Genomic DNA, 15,554 nt, shown 5'->3' with positions numbered 1-15,554 from the left:
TGTGGTTTTTCTCATAAAGGTTGCCTGTTTCACACAGTTGCATTGTCGGCTTGTAGTGAAGCGACTGGTGCTTCGTTTGGAGCCGTAACCAAGCTGGTGCCAACTCTTTAACCATTTTCTCTTTTTTCGCACTTTTTTCTTCCAACTGCACCAACTACCAACTTGTCAAATAAAGTGTTGAAATATCGGTATTGATATTAGGGGAATGTAAAAATGCCATTTTATTTCATCTGTGTTTACCGCGCATTTTGACCAATCACATGTGGCTTCAACCGAAGGGTGGCGGGGGAGAAGTCGGCTCCTCAAGTGACTCCCGATCAGTTATTTACTTCAAAGAGCCGATCCAAACAACCGGCTCGTTCGTGAACGACATCACTAGTGGATTACGTTGCAAAAAATGCCCATCCTTTTTAAAACTGATATGTAAATTCGGTATAAAAATATGTACATGTACACACTGTGGCGTGTAGTGCAAACCTCAAATGTAACTTGTGGCTTTTGGGTGGTATCTCACTATCTTCATATGATGGCTTTTTAGGAAATGTATAACATTCACTTTATAGCGCACGGGGCTCGTCTGCAATGAAGCATTACACAGCACATGATTTTAACGAAACATGGCATTTTAAATGTATCTAACATTCGTATTTTCACCAATTTGTCTAAATCAAGGTTCCTCAATTCGTTCTTACGTGAAGCCAAACTATGTTAAGGTGGCCCAATTTGCCTAGGATTGTTTTTTTTTCTTCATTGCAGCGGTAACAAAAAACAAACCCACCGATGGTATGCGCAGTTATTATGTTGCAGTCATAATTTGCACCTGCCAACGAAAGATGAGACCCCCCCCCCGTGCAAGCTCCGCTGGCTCGTGGGCCCTATTATCGAAAGACGACTGATATTCTACAGTCCAACGACACTGAAAAAGTCATTGCAATGACATGTGGTATACCGTATATTAAGCCCATTTCTAGAAAGCTCTTTATATCGACGAATTTCGTCGATATAAAATGAAACAAACATCGAACTAGTGTTGACTAAAAGAAGAAAAAAAAACAAGAGGATTAGTAAAAAGAGCAAAGTAGTGGTGGTAAGAAAATTAATGCTGTTGTTTGCCCACCGAATATCACATGCACTGGTCGATTGCACATTAGCGGATATTATTAGCTTTGATTCACAGCAACGCTATGTGGTCCTACGGAGCAGGATCGTTTTTTTTAGTCAACAGAGAGAAGGTTCCTGATTGGAAGCCAATTTCAACAAAACTTAACAGAAAACCATAATCACAATCGTTTATAAGTAAATAAATATGCATAAAGTGCATTCAGAACTATGTATAACATTTATGTTGTCATGGCAACCAAAACCCACTACTTGAGAAAGTAGTTTGCTTTCTAAGGTGAGTAGTGAAGTTGGTGTTGTTCTAATAATGTTAAATATAAAAATCGTTCTCCATTTTAAAACTATAATTTTAGCCTTAATTCCTGAAATATTCAGGGAACAAAAAAAAAAGATGACAAAATTCTTCCTCCATTTGAACATTCTATGATATCAAAATATTTCCAGAGGTATGAGGGTGGCCAAAAAAGTGACACGGAGTGACCTTGCCCACCCTTTAGCACGACCCCAACCATTAAGTGTCCTTGAGGGTTTTGAAAGGTGCTGAGAAATAAAATGTATAAAATGTACAGTTTTTTTTCTTCATTGCAGTGGTAACAAAAACAAACCCACTGATGGTATGCACAGTTATGTTTTATTATTATTATTATTATTATTATTATTATTATTATTATTATTATTATTATTATTATTATTATTATTGTGCAAAGAGGCAGATGACTCATGATTAAACCCAATCGCTTACAGCAAACTGCTGAGCTCGGTTTCATCAACGCTTATCCATTATTATGTGCTCACATATGTAGATTTATTTTTCTCAACTCCTCCTTACAGCTCAGCCCACTTTCTGTCAGTCTCCTTGAATTGCCTGCATGCCTGAACTGTACTGCTTGCTGGGAAGAGATGGTAAATTATGCTACAAATGACCTTATCATTAATCTAATCTTTGAAATAACTGATTGCCAAATCTCAAGTGCTTCACGGCATGAAATGTTATCTATCTCACCAGTCCGGCTTCTTGATCATGAGCTGTGAGAGCAGATTTGCGTGCAAATGCACTCTTAAGGGAAAGATAATGTCATCATGCAAAGTTATTACTTAAATGGAATGCTTTTCGATTTAAAAGTGTTTCCTTTTTGAGGGGATTTTCAAGGTGAAATCACAGAGTAAACAATGATGTTATTATGCCAACATTTTGCTCATTCATTTAATTATGGTAAAATGATCCAATTACAGACTCGCCCCAAATCAGCTTTATTTACAGAGTGCTTTCACAACAGTTGAAACTGTAACAAAATGCTTTTACAGCAGTGTTTTCTAACCTTAACTGAGCCAAGGTACATTCAGTATTTCACATTAAAAAAAAAAAAAATTAAATCACGGCACACCACTTTGTTAAATGATCCATGAAAATTGGTTACACAGGTTACCACATTTTCCGCACTACAAGGCACTCCACAGTGTAAGGCGCACCTTACATGAACGGCCTCGTTTAAAACATTTTTTTTTCCCCTATAGGGCATACTGCATAGACAATTGAGCTACAGCATTGACTGAAGTTACATTATGCATCTACAAGAGGGCTACAGCTTTATTTTTATACAGCGTTCATAACTTCCACACCTGCCACAAAGTGCTTTACAGAACATTAAAACATTTCTTGAAGAGAAAATCATCTCATCTCATCTCATTTTCCGTACCGCTTATTCCTCATTAGGGTCGCGGGGGTTGCTGGAGCCTATCTCAGCTGTCTTCGGGCACGAGGCGGGGTACACCCTGAATTGGTTGCCAGCCAATCGCAGAAAATCGTTTTTAGTCTAAATAACAGAATTGACACATCATCCTTCCAACATATTCCTGTAGACAAGACTAACATAACATTCCACATCATTTGGACAATTCAAAGTCTTCAATGAACCTAAAATGCTAAAAAGCGGAGAAAAGAAATCCAAACAATACACTGCGCTAAAAATATCACTAACGCCATTGACTTCAACTCAAATTTCATCAAATGGCATAATGGCATATATGTCATACTGGCAATCCAGACGCTCCGCACCTTACGAACGAGATACGTTCCGAGGTGAATTTGATTGTAAGTTGCTTCAGTGCTATATTTTGTATGAAATGTAGCAGCTCCTGTATTTTGTTTTTCTCCTTTCCTCTTCCTTTCATAACTTTGCTGCTGTGTTACTTCCACATAGAGTGAACGCTGGCGCGAATGGCTGCCGCTGATCACCCGCACAAAAAAAGTTCTTATCCCGTGACTGTAAAATGTCCTTGAGAGTTTTGAAAGGCGCTTAGAAATGAAATGTACTATTATTATTATTATTATTATTATTATTATTATTATTATTATTATTATTATAGTTTTAGTTTTAATTATTAAGTCAAACACTGAACAGGGAAGTATAAAACACTTAAAAACACAAACAGCTTTAACAGTCGTAAAATAAATTCACACCTACTGTAATAATAATAATAATAATAATAATAATAATAATAATAATAATAATAATAATTGGATTGGATTGGATTGGATATGCCTTTATTAGTCTCACAGTGGAGAAATTTACATTTCACAGCAGCAAAGTGATGAAAGGAATAATAATAATAACAGTGGTGGGCCGTCAGGGCCAGCAAGGCCTTTTCTGCTGGCCTAACATAATCAGACATCATTATCATAATTATAATATAAGTCAATTTCATTAAAAAAGTATTTTTTCTAAATATATATATAATTATTCTACATACTGTTTTCTTGATTTCTCCATTTGGTTATGCTCCTTTCAGTGTTGTAGTTTTAGGTCAGAGTTTTTAATCCAATCAGAATTCAGCTAGTTTGTGTCGCCAGGCTGTATGAAATCTGACCGACGCCTTCAGAATCAACAGTCAGGGCGTCTGTGCGCTGTACATGAACGGGCACGTGTAGTTGATATACAGTTGCGATAGCCAATCAGATCACGAGTTGGCACAGTAAGGCCAGCTCGAGGGCCTCGCGTTGAACATGACGTACGCGTCCTGTGATTGGATACTCACTTTACCTCAGCCCTCAGCGGAGGCAGCGCTATGCAAATCAACCAAGCTACAACAGATCAGACCCGGAAACTTTAGCAGAAAAACCAAGTATATCTACTCGCTTTTTTAACCCACAACGGCTGAAGGAGAGGACAACTCGCTGTCGCATGTAGGCCTATTCTCAAGAACAAATGAAAAAGATTTGTTTACTTTTATTTTCAACAAATAGTTCGTTTTGTGAATGTCTTGTTGTTTTTCTTATATTAAACTGACATTTTGTAATTTAGCGTAAAATCTCGTAAAAGATTGCATATTCTTGGTGGACTTAATAAAACTTTGTGGACAAATGATTTTAAATTTCCTTTTATTTTTAAGTGTTTGCAGTATCACGTATAGTGACAAGTTCTAATTGCTGATGCAGATTTATTGATGTGTAATTGCTCCGGAAAATAGCCTGTGTTGTAGACGATTAAGGTGATGCCATGCCCAGTACTGTGTGTGTGTGCTTTTGTAAATGATATCTCCAGCCGTTGTGTCATAAATTATGGTATTACGAGGGATATTTGATCAAGTCAGACTAAGCAGGACTTCACTGAAGGCCTAGGTGTGAAATGTACGGACCGCCACTGAATAATAATACATTTCATTTATAAGTGCATTTCAAAACTCTGAAAGGACAACCAACACCATTTTTGTTGTTTCCTAACTGACATCAGAAAAACGTTTGATAGCATCTAAAATACCCAAAACACGCAGGCTGATATTTTTAGTCAAATGCAAAACACCAATAAAAATGACAAAGTGTGCTAAATCTGCAAAAAAATTGAGCTGCGAATTGGGCATTTTCAGAAAGTCCCGCCCTCAGTTCGTGACGTCACGCCAAGACGTCTTGCTTTCCTCGAGAATCAAAACAAGGGCTTCAGATTCGGAGAAGATGCTTTCTTGTTACGCATCCAGTTATGAATATTATTCAAATACTGTAGTTCTGAAGAGGAAAGCATAGATGTTTGCAATCGATTAACGTTCTTCCGGGTCATTTTGAGGCATCAAGACTGATGTGTAGCACCCCGAGAAAATGCAGAAGATGGTGCCAGAGCTCCGTTGATTTGTCTGCTTGGAATTTGTGTCAGCGAATATCAAATACAATAAAGTCTCGTTATATCGATATTCTCGGGAGTTAGAAAAAATGTCGATATAACCGTACTGTCGATATGTCTGTCCTGCGCCGAACTGCATTAACAAAAGCCGCCAAAAGAGCGCATCCAAGTGCCATATAAGAAATGGAGCTGGCCATGAGCTTGCCATTTTGTGCCTCTTTTTTTTTTGGGTGAGAGATGTTCCCCGAATGTTGCCTCAAAATGGCACATATAATTCTTTAATCGATTGCAAACATGTATGCTTTCCTCTTCAGTGCTTTCCTCTACAGTGTATTTGAATCATATTCATAACTGGATGTGTAACAAGAAAGCATATTATCCGAATCTGAAGCCATTGTTTGGATTCACAAGCAATGCAAGACGTCTTGGCGTGAAGTAATTTTTATTGGTGTTTTGCATTTGAATAAAAAGTGACATCGGTTGTCCTTTAATACACAGTATGGAATGTTAATAATTTTCAAAATCATCACGCTTCAGCAGACAAAACAAGAAACATTGTTGCAAAAAACGATTGCATTCATATACAGTACAGTGGGCATGTACATAACACAACAGGGAAACTGCAACGCTTACATCTTACTGTATTATGTATACAATTTTAAAAAGTCATCAATCTTCTTCTGCTTCCCATTTTTACCTTTCAACACAAACACTTCAATCTCGTCTGCTACACACGAGCTAGCGTCTGAAAATGAAAATGGCTCTGCTACACGGGTGCTGGTCACGTAACAAACTCACGTGACCAAGTCGACCAATGGCGCGACCGATGGCTTGTCACGTAAACAAGTCACGTGACCAAGTCGACCAATGGGGCGACCGATGGCGTGTCACGTAACCAAGACACGTGACCAAGTCGACCAATGGCGCGACCGATGTATCGATATAAACAGCAAAATGGCCGGCGGGGGATGAAAAGGAGCACCGTAATAACCGTATTATTGTAATAACCGGGTATCGTACTAAACGGTACTGATTATACATAAAAAGACTAGAAATGAAAATCGTATCGTAATAAGCGGTACTATCGATATAGCCGATATCGATATAACGAGACTTTACTGTATATGCCGTGGAATCTTTGTAAAATAGGCTCAGAGAAGTCATTTGATGCGATTTTACAAATTATGGACACAACTTGTCTGGAGGCGTCGGTTGTCCTCTGATGTATGACAAAAAAACATTCAGTGCCCGACTCGGCTGACATGTGTACGCTTTTATTTCCCTAGTTTTTGTTTGTTTACTTGTTTGTTTTTATTGGCTCAATGGCTCTGATCGGATTTCACTCAACATCATTACAAGAACTTGCTTTGCCAGCACACTTGGCACGTGAAATGTGTGAAATCTTCTGACTATTCGTCACAAGGCCGTCCGAGGGCATCAATGTGCTTGTCCTCAAATAACCTTTCTTTTTATCAACAGTTTTACAAATACACGCTGCAGCATACTGCAGTTGGCATCAGCAATGATGATGCTGTCTGTGTGACTGATGTCGTTTCTGATGTCTGCCAAGGCATACTGCCGTTATGATTGTAGCATTTAAACAGACATTTGCTTGAAAGCCCGGCTGTTAAAGGGGGATGTTTGTAACAGTCATCGGGTTTAGCTTTTACTTATATTGAAATTTGTGATCATCTGCACGATGGATGTTTTTTTTGGTAAAATTGGAGCACATTATGCCATTAAAAAAAATCTGTTCAAAAATGTAATCTCCCACATAAATAACTGCTTGTCAGCGTACCTCCCACTCATTTTGAGGTAACTTTGCTTTGAAAGCCAGAGGGGTGTTTCCTGTCATCCAGCTGTCAGTATCTCAATAATAATAATAATAATAATAATAATAATAATAATAATAATAATAATAATAATAATAATAATTTCATTTATAAGCGCCTTTCAAAACTCTCAAGGTCACTTTACAGTCACAGGATAGTTTTTTTTCTGTGGGTGAGTAGCGGCAACCACACGTGTCAGTGTTCACTCAACCCGGAAGTAACTCGAATAGCAGGAAAGCTAGCTAGCTAACTAATAGATAGCTAATAGATGGTCAGCTATCTATACAGCCAGCCAGCCAGCTAAATAGCCATATAGCTAGCTAGCTAGATAGATAGCCAGCCAGCTGGTCAGCTAATAGATAGCAAATAGTGAGCTAGCTATTGATTGATATAATAATAATAATACATTTAATTTCTAAGCGCCTTTCAAAACTCTCAAGGACACTTTACAGAGCGCTTTAACAACAGCGGAAGCTGGAATGAAGCGCTAACATGGCCAAAAAGCAAATGCTACCCCCTCGTGGAAGTGAAAAAACATTGCCAGATGTCTGGCTAGCACTTTATCCACCCAAGCATGAAATGACAAAACCCAGGAAAATTTTGGAATAGTGCTCTATTTTCAATATTTTCAATTCCCGAATAAATGGCAGTGAATGAGATTTATATGTATATACAGTAAAGTCTCGTTATATCGATATTCAAGGGAGTCCGAAAAAATATCGATATAACCGGGACTATCGATATATCCGATCCTGCGCCGAACTGCATTAAACAAAAGCCGCCAAAAGAGGGCAGCCAAGCGCCATATAAGAAACGGAGCTGGCCATTAGCTCCCTTTTTTTTGGGGTGAGAGATGTTCCCCCAATGTTGCCTCAAAATGGCACATATAATTCTTTAATGATTGTAAACATGTATGCTTTAATCTTCAGAACTACAGTGTATTTGAAACATATTCATAACTGGATGTGTAACAAGAAAGCATATTATCCGAATCTGAAGCCATTGTTTGGATTCACAAGCAATGCAAGATGTCTTGGCGTGAAGTCATTTTTATTTGCATTTGAATAAAAAGTGACATCGGCTGTCCTTTAATACACAGTATGGAATGTTAATAATTTTCAAAATCATCGCGCTTCAGCAGACAAAACAATAAAAATTGTTGCAAAAAACGATTGCATTCATATACAGTACAGTGGGCATGTACATAACACAACAGGGAAACTGCAACGCTTACATCTTACTGTATTATGTATACAATTTAAAAAAGTCATCAATCTTCTTCTGCTTCCCATTTTTACCTTTTAACACAAACACTTCAATCTCGTCTGCTACACACGAGCTAGCGTCTGAAAATGAAAATGGGTGCTGGGCACGTAACCAAGTCACCTGACCAAGTCGACCAATGGCGCGACTGATGGCGTGACACGTAACCAAGACACGTGACCAAGTTGACGAATGGCGCGACCGATGGCGTGTCACGTGACAAAGTCACACGGCCAAGTCGACCAATAGCGCGACCGATGGCGGCTCATGTGACCAAGTCGACCAATGGCGCGACCGATGGCGGCTCACGTAACAAGACACGTGACCAAGTTGACCAATGGCGCGACGGATATATCGATATAAACAACAAAAATGGCCGGCGGGGGATGAAAAGGAGCACCGTAATAACCGGATTATCGTAATAACCGGGTATCGTACTAAACGGTACTAATTATACATAAAAAGACTAGAAATGTGCAAGGGAAATGAAAATAGTATCGTAATAAGCGGTACTATCGATATAACCGATATCGATATAACGAGACTTTACTGTATATATATACAGTGAGACCTCAACTTACAAACACCTTATCTTACAAACTTTTTGTCTTACAAACTTCAAATTTATGAAACTTAAACCTTATAATAAAATTTTGACGTAAAAAATTTTGCCAAAGCAAAAATATGCGAATCAAACCTCTGAATCCCATACCAGATCGGTCGAGGCCCGGGTTAACAACGGCCGCCATTGGTACTGTTGACCTTCAGGGTGCCAGTGGAAAACTGACTACTGTTGGTCGAAGAAAGAGAGGAGGGAGGTGTGCCCGGAGGAAAAGAGAGAAATGGAACGCCAAGAGTATAGAAATAAGAGTAGGAACTTTGAATGTAGGAACAATGACAGGTAAAGGTCGAGAGCTGGTTCACATGGTGCAGAGAAGGAAGGTAGACATACTGTGTGTCCAGGAGACCAGGTGGAAAGGGAGCAAGGCTAGAAGCTTAGGGTCAGGGTTTAAGTTGTTCTATCATGGTGAAGACAGAAAGAGAAATGGAGTTGGGGTTATCTTAAAAGAGGAGTTTGTTAGGAATGTCTTAGAAGTAAAAAGAGTATCACATAGAATGATGAGTCTGAAGCTAGAAATTGAAGGTGTGATGTTCAATGGTGTTCGTGGGTATGCCCCATAAGTAGGATGTGAGCGGGCGGAGAAGGAGAAATTTTGGTTGGACTTTGATGAAGTCATACAGAACATCCCGAGAAGTGAGAGGGTTGTAATTCGTGGAGACTTCAATGGACATGTTGGCGCAGGAAACAAAGATGATGAGGAGGTGATGGGCAGGTTTGGACTCCAGATGAAGAACGCTGAAGGACAGATGGTGGTTGACTTTGCTAAGAGAATGGAAATGGCTATTGTGAATACTTTCTTTCAGAAGAGACAGGAACATAGGGTGACCTATAAGAGTGGAGGCAGAAGTACACAGGTAGACTACATTTTGTGTCAACAGCGCCATCTGAAGGAAATCAGTGACTGCCAAGTAGTGGTTGCTGAGAGTGTAGCCAGACAGCATAGGTTGGTGGTGTGTAGGATGACGCTGGCAGTGAGGAAGATGAAGAAACCAAAGGCTGAAGTGAGGACAAAATGGTGTAATTTGAAAAAGGAAGAGTGTTGCATGACATTTAGGAAGGAGGTAAGACAAGCACTGGGTGGGCAAGAGGTCCTTCCAGATGACTGGCAAACTACAGCGAACATAATCAGAGACACAGGTCGGAAAGTACTTGGTGTATCGAGTGGAAGAAAGGTAGATAAGGAGACTTGGTGGTGGAATGGGGAGGTGCAGGAGTGTATACAGAGAAAGAGGTTAAGAAGTGGGACACTGAGAGGACGGACGAGAGTAGACAGCAGTACAAGGAGATGCAGCCCACGGTTAAATTTCTTGATTCTGCACTATGTACAGTTTTTTTTTCTTATGGAACTGTTTTGCACATTTACATTTGCACAGTATACAGTTGACATTTTTATTTTGTTATGCTTAGAACATCTTGTTTTCTATCCTTTCACCCCCACCCCAACCCCATCCCTTTTCTATTGCTGCTGTGGACAGCAAATTTCCCCATTGTGGGACGAATAAAGGTATTCTGATTCTGATTCTGATTCTGATTCTGAAGTAAAGGTGGCAAAGGCCAAACAAGAGGCCTATGATGACTTGTATGCTCGGCTGGACAGCAAGGAAGGTGAGACTCATTTTTACAGGCTCGCAAAGATGGTAAGGACCTGCAGCAGGTTCGGGTGATTAAGGATAGAGATGGCAATGTATTAACAGGTGCCAGTAGTGTGATGGCAAGATGGAAAGAGTACTTTGAATAATTGATAAATGAGGAAAATGAGAAGGAACAAAGAGTAGAAGACGTGACTGTTGTGGACCAAGACGTAGCAAACATTAGCAAGGATGAAGTGAGGAGGGCGCTGAAGAGGATGAAGGGGGGAAAGGCATGGAAGTATGGAAGTGTATTGGAGAGGTGGCGGTGTGTTCCTGACTGGGTTACTCAACAAGATCTTACATTGTGAACAGATGCCTGAAGAATGGAGACGAAGTGTACTCGTGGCCATACAATGAAACTCTGGGAAAGAGTAGTTGAAGCTAGACCAGGGGTGGGCGAACTTTTTGACTCACGGGCCGCATTGGGTTCTAAACTTTGACAGAGGGGCCAGGCCAGGAGCATTTGGAAGGAGTGTTTGGGCCGGAAATACTAAACCTAAAGCATTAAAGGACAACCGACGCCACCGGACAAGTTATGTCCATAATTTATAAAATCACTTCAAATGACTTCGACTGAACATATTTTACAAAGATTCCACATCATATAGCTATAGTTGAAGTTTTAAGCTTGCGCTGAATATTCATGAAGTCTTGTTTTCGAGTTGATGACGATCCCCATGTGCCGTCACGTTTGGACCGCCCCTTACCGAGAAAGCGACACACAATGCATTTTGGGTGCTTTGTTTGGTCTGAAAACTTCGTGTTGATCCGTGTTGATGGCGAAATTAGAAGGAAAACACGGGCACGGGAAGACGTCTTGGCGTGACGTCACGAACAAGGGGGTGGGACCTTCTGAAACTGGCCATTTCCGGATTCATTTTGAAGTCAGGTTTGGACATGTCCAGAGGAGAGAGAGTGACTATATCGCGAGAAGGATGCTGAGCCTTGAACTGCCAGGCAGGAGGCCGAGAGGAGGACCGAAGAGGAGGTTTATGGATGTGGTCAAAGATGACATGAAGGTACCTGGTGTGAGAGAAGAGGATGCACAAAACCGGGATAGATGGAGGACATTGATTCGCTGTGGCGACCCCTGAGGTGAAAAGCCGAAAGGAAAAGAAGAGGAGAAGATAGTTGTATTAAGTTCATCCTGTCTACTTGTATCTAACTTAAAACCGATTCTTTTCTTACAGACAGTTCAATTCAAAAGAAGTCCAAGATGGCGCCCGAGTAGGCAGCCATCAGCAAGTGCTCTCATGAGCCTTGTTTTTTTTGTTGTTTTTGTCTTGTTTTGTGTTTTCTTTTGTCACTTTGTGTTGTTGGGCGTCGTGTGGAATGGATACAGATTGTTTTTCAGCATTTTTGACCATGCCATTCATCAAGGAGGAGACTGTGCTGAGCGGCTGCGCCTTTTCGGCAGCATGAATATGTCAGTACTGTTTTTGAATGGGAGGAATGTTCGACTGCCATCGCTGGACACCAAAGGGGCCATTGTGTTTTTTTTGCGCCTGTATTGGGCAGCATCTTCACAGCCCCGCTTTGTTCAGCGGAAAGGTCGGTGCTGTTGGACAGTCTGCGGCTGGATGGATGCATGGCTTGAGGAGCCCGCGATAAGAAGAAAGGAGCGTCAGCGCAGAGCGCCGATGTGTCTGTGGAACTGTTGCGGCTTTGATCCTCTCCTCTTTCATCTACTACTGCTTCATGTCATCACAAAGAGGGTACAGCAAGTCCTGAAGAATGAATGACTCTCTGTGCTGTCATATTATTTGTTATTTAGTTTTTTTTTTTGTTCTTTTGACTTCAAGACGGCGCCGTGAGAGTGGCTGCCTTTCCAGCAGCTCATGTATTTCTTTTTTCTACTTTCATTCCTTTCATCACTTTGCTGCTGTGAAATGTAAATTTCTCCACTGTGAGACTAATAAAGGCAAATCCAATTCAATCCAATTGTGATATACTTCCGCCTTCGTCACGGCGCGTCACAACAACATCCGTGAAACTCTGACAAAGGTTGAAGTATACGCCGAAACGAAATTGTACACCTAAAATACACTGTAAGAAAATAATCTGTTTTAAGTTTTGTGTATATATATATATATATATATATATATATATATATATATATATATATATATATATATATATATATATATATATATATATATATATATATATATATATACAGTAAAGTCTCGTTATATCGATATCGTTTATATTGACAATACTGCTTATTACGACACTGTTTTCATGTCCCATGCACATTTCTAAGTCTTTTTATGTATAATTAGTTCCGTTTAGTACGATTCGTGGTTTTTACGATAATCCCGTTACTACGGTGCTCTTTTTCATCTCCCGCCGGCCATTTTGCTATGTATATATCGATACAAAAGATACTTACTGTGAATCGATATTTGCTTAGGGGTTTCTATACAGTACCACCATTATCGAAATCTGTATCGGTCGCTTCGCTGTATCGGTCGCTGTATCGGTCGCGCCATTGGTCGACTTGGTCACGTTACGTGGTGACGTGAGTTTGTAACGTGACCAGCTCCCTGTGTAGCAGACGACATTTTCTACCGTCTTCAACAATGGCGACAACAATGGCATACATGTTTGCAATCGATTAAAGAATTATATGTGCCATTTTGAGGCAACATTGGGGGAACATCTCTCACCCAAAAAAAAGAGGCACAAAATTGCGAGCTCCCGATGGCCACCTCCGTTTCTTATATGGCACTTGGATGCCATCTAATGGCGGCTTTTGGGCACAACACGCTTCTCAGACCAAACATACTTCATCAACGTAAGTAATGTAAACGTTGCAGTTTTGGTTTTTCATGCATGTACTGTATTTAATTGTGTATCATTCAGATGTATCTTTATCGCTTGCAACAATCACTGTTTTTTTCATGTTTTTTTCATGTTTCGTGTGAATAGAACGTGAGGATTTTGCATTAGTGGCATTTTTGAAAGGAAATAGTCATTAAATCAGAATCAGAATCAGAATCATCTTTATTGCCAAGTATGTAGAACACACAAGGAATTTGTTTCCGGTAGAACACGCTGCACTAGTATCGTTGTCAAAAAAACTGCTAAGTGGCACTATACAGTTCCATTTTGGCTACTGTTCAACGAGTTCAAAGAGTTAATGGCTTGGGGGAAGAAGCTGTTTAAATGTCTGCTGGATTTGGTGCGCATGGATCGGTAGCGCCTGCCTGAGGGGAGTAGCTGGAAAAGGTGGTGGGCAGGGTGCGGAGGGTCCAGTAGGATTTTCCGCGCCCTAGTTTGGATTCTTGCAGTGTGCAAGTCCTCGAGAGTGGGTAGGGCGGTGCCAATGATTTTTTCCGCCGTCCTAACTGTCCGTTCAAAAAAGTGTAGACGTTTTTATTTTATGCACAAATTCATTTTTCACTTCACTACTGTACAAAAAGCATGTTAGATACGCAATCCATGAACCCAATGATAAAATGACATGCCATATTAAAGATACCCTGTTTACGTGTTGCTCCCCCCCCCTTTAATGCAGTTTGGCGCAGGACGGATATATCGACAGTATGGTTATATTGATATTTTTTCTAACTCCCGAGATAACGAGACTTTACTGTATATATATATACATATATATATACAGTAAAGTCTCGTTATATCGATATTCCCGGGAGTCCGAAAAAATATCGATATAACCGGACTATCGATATATCCAACCCTGCGCGCATGTAATTTTCTCCTTGCGTTCATAGAAATAGTATCGTAATAAGTGGTACTATCGATATAACCGATATCGATATAACGAGACTTTACTGTATATACTCAGCTGTCTTCGGGCACGAGGCATATATACATACATACATATATATACAGTAAAGTCTTTTAATAGTCTTATTAAAAAAAAATATATATATAGGGCGGCCCGGTAGTCGAGTGGTTAGCATACCGACTTCACAGTGCAGAGGTCGCCGGTTCGCGTCCCGGTCCGGCCTCCCTGTGTGGAGTTTGCATGTTCTCCCCGCGTGAGTTTTCTCCGGGTCCTCCGGTTTCCTCCCACACTCCAAAAACATGCATGGCAGGCAGATTGACCACTCTAAATTGTCCCTAGGTGTGAGTGTGAGAGTGACTGTTGTAGGTCTTTGTGTGCCCTGCGATTGGCTGGCAACCAATTCAGGGTGTCCCCCGCCTCGTGCCCGAAGACAGCTGAGATAGGCTCCAGCACCCCCCCGCGACCCTCATGAGGAATAAGGGGTACGGAAAATGGATGGCTGCACTGTGAAGCCGGTGTGCTAACCACTCGACGACCGGGCCGCTATATATATTCAGTCCCTAAAATTAGCTGCTGCTCTTCCATTTTTGAACCGCAGGGTTTTTTTTCCCCCACAATTAAATGTAATAGCTTGGCGGATCACAATGTACGCGTTTAAGTCAACAAAGTGAAATATACTCTGCAACAGGTTGTGCTCATTATTCATGCATATTTATATGGAAGCTCTTTAAGAACCAAAAATATCATGGATATGTTCTTCATGCTGAAATATGATTGTCTGGATTTCAGAAATTTTAATTGCCGACCTGCAAATTATTCCTTCCTAAAATGAGTGGTTTTCCCCACGACTTGCCAGCGATGTTAGTCAAACAGCTGCCATGTGTTCACAGCATCATAAAGAGATAAAGAAGATCTATTTTTGTAACATATAATATTCATATTCAAATGGCTTGTCACCAAATGGTGAGTATAGTTTTGCTTTTTTGAATGTTGCTGTGCCGATGACCATTGTGTGTTTGTAAGCCTTTTACTGAGCATCTTTATTAAGTTCATAGTGTTGCTAGTTCTGCAGCCACAACGGGACATAAGCCAGTGTCTTCTTGTGCCAGTCCCAAGCCGGCCGGATAAATACAGAAGGTTGTGTCAGGAAGGGCGAATCAACCCTCTGAAGATGGAGGACACTGATTCACTGTGACGAACCCTTGAAGGGAAAAGCCGAAAGGA

The 15,554-nt window shown here is 40.4% G+C and overlaps 1 long non-coding RNA gene across 1 annotated transcript in view; it reads right to left on the bottom strand.

The window, feature by feature from the left end:
• Nucleotides 1-13,574: 13,574 nt before the first annotated feature.
• The window catches only part of LOC148886126 (uncharacterized), a 4,956-nt gene continuing 2,976 nt past the window's right edge, over nucleotides 13,575-15,554 (bottom strand). The window contains exon 4 of the long non-coding RNA XR_016117858.1: nucleotides 13,575-15,531. This is a non-coding gene — a long non-coding RNA (uncharacterized LOC148886126). The remainder of the gene's footprint in view (nucleotides 15,532-15,554) is intronic.

Source organism: Hippocampus bargibanti, linkage group LG16 (genome assembly GCF_051943395.1).
Source record: "Hippocampus bargibanti isolate YZ-2025 linkage group LG16, ASM5194339v1, whole genome shotgun sequence".
Lineage (NCBI taxonomy): Eukaryota > Metazoa > Chordata > Actinopteri > Syngnathiformes > Syngnathidae > Hippocampus > Hippocampus bargibanti.
The sequence above is the reverse complement of the archived record's forward strand: the minus strand, read 5'-3'. Positions and strand labels throughout refer to the sequence as shown.